The sequence below is a fragment of the Bactrocera latifrons genome, unplaced genomic scaffold (assembly GCF_001853355.1).
Source record: "Bactrocera latifrons isolate USDA-ARS-PBARC rearing strain unplaced genomic scaffold, ASM185335v1 scaffold_843, whole genome shotgun sequence".
Classification (NCBI taxonomy): domain Eukaryota; kingdom Metazoa; phylum Arthropoda; class Insecta; order Diptera; family Tephritidae; genus Bactrocera; species Bactrocera latifrons.
In genome coordinates this window covers 6,094-7,942 of record NW_017537538.1, presented here as the reverse complement: position 1 = coordinate 7,942, position 1,849 = coordinate 6,094, and positions in this window count along the sequence as shown.

The following is a 1,849-nucleotide window of genomic DNA, read 5'->3' as shown; positions in this document are numbered from 1 at the left end:
ATTTATAATTGCGTTCAGAGCTTCTGAATTGACTATGTTCACATTGTTTGGACATCTAGTCCAAACGAATGAGCAGTCATTACAATTTTTTGAAGACGTTCAATTAATCCCTTCAAGAGATTCCATTCCCCCTGTATGCACTAAGTGTATTAATCCAATGAGGGTTGAAGAGCACAACCAGTCGAAGTTAGGATGGGTTTGGTGGTGCAATACGAAACCATCGAAAAAGAAAGGTGCGAAAGATTGTCGCCTTTATATAAATCCTGCGCAGGGTACATTGATGGTAATTGTTGCAAATTAGCGCCTAAGGAAATCTTGGCGATAATTTGTTGCTTTGTAACGAAAGTTAATGTGATGACTTTCCATGGTCATCTTAATAACTGGCGCAAACAAAATAACGAGTCTTCCCTAAGTTGTGGAACTGTAGTAGATTACTATTGTTACCTTAGGGAAGTAGCCGAAGTTATATGTTCCAATGCAGATTTTTGTCTTGGTGGAAAGGGAAAAACGGTGCAGATTGACGAGACGTTTCTAACGAAACGTAAGTACAATCGTGACCGTTTAACCGAACAAATGACAATTACTGTATTGGGAATTCTATGTAAGGAAGACAAAATATGCCGCTTTTTCCAGGTTAACGGAAAAAGCAAGGCAGATTTGTGGCCTTACATTAAAAAATTCGTTCATCCCGATACTACCCGCATCTGCACTGATGGTGGAAAGCAGTATCATGGAATAAAACGAATTTTTGGTGAGAACACCACTTGCTTAACCAGTATTGGCGAGTATGTTGAGCAAGGTAATCCCGAAAACACAATCAACGATTTGGAATGCAGAAACGGGATTAAAAGTCGTCGGAGTCCAAAACTACTCCATCAATACATGGTTCTTTTTGACTATCGCCAAAACTTCCTTGAGAAGAGCTATCATGTTGATCTAGGATTTCAGATAATGGAGATGCTTGTGGACATTAAAAAAGTGAACCCGGGCTATGTGAATAGAATTCTACAGACAGGGATGGAATTAAAAAATTTAGAAGTCCCTACTGTAGATACAGAAAATTTGAGTAACCTTGTTCCTCCACCGAAACATTCTCGCCCAATGATTATTCAGGATCTCATTGATGATGCACTGTCTGATGAAGATCAAGATGAGGCACTTGAAACTGACGATCTGAATGCAAGATTGACCCGGGGACTGAAGTACTTTCGCGGAGTACTCCTTTCTGCGTTAAAAATAAAAAAATATATTGAGTTTTTGTTATAAAATGGTTATATTTGTTGATTACCATGCACTCATATTGAAATAAAAATTTAATTTTCGTACTGTACTAATATACTTTACACTTTATTACGTAATATTATTATATAATGGGCCTAATCATTGAATCCGAAAATGGTTCGATATGATCGAAAAAATTTGCGTTGAAATCATTGAAACCGTATCGAAAATAAAATTTTCGATCGAAGTGAACTCACTTACCGCCTTGATAAAATGCTTTCCGCGGCACATAGATGTCGCCAAATTCGAAATCATTGATACCACAATATCGAAAATTTGTGCCGAAATTAATCCGTTGGTGAGTGCGTTGCGGAATTCTTACAAAAATGGATAATTTGTAAGTATTTTTAAAAACAATTGCTAATGACGCAATCRTTTATATTTTAAATTGATATTTTAGAGATAAGAGACAAAAACACACCAACAGAAAACAATTTGAAGTGTTAGTAAGTGAAATGAASYTGCACCCCGACATAGCGAAAGGATTTTCGCAAAGAGCACCAGGCGAATTGAATMATTTTTGGGAAGAAATTTCAAACAAATTAAACGCAGTAGGTCCCCCAATCAA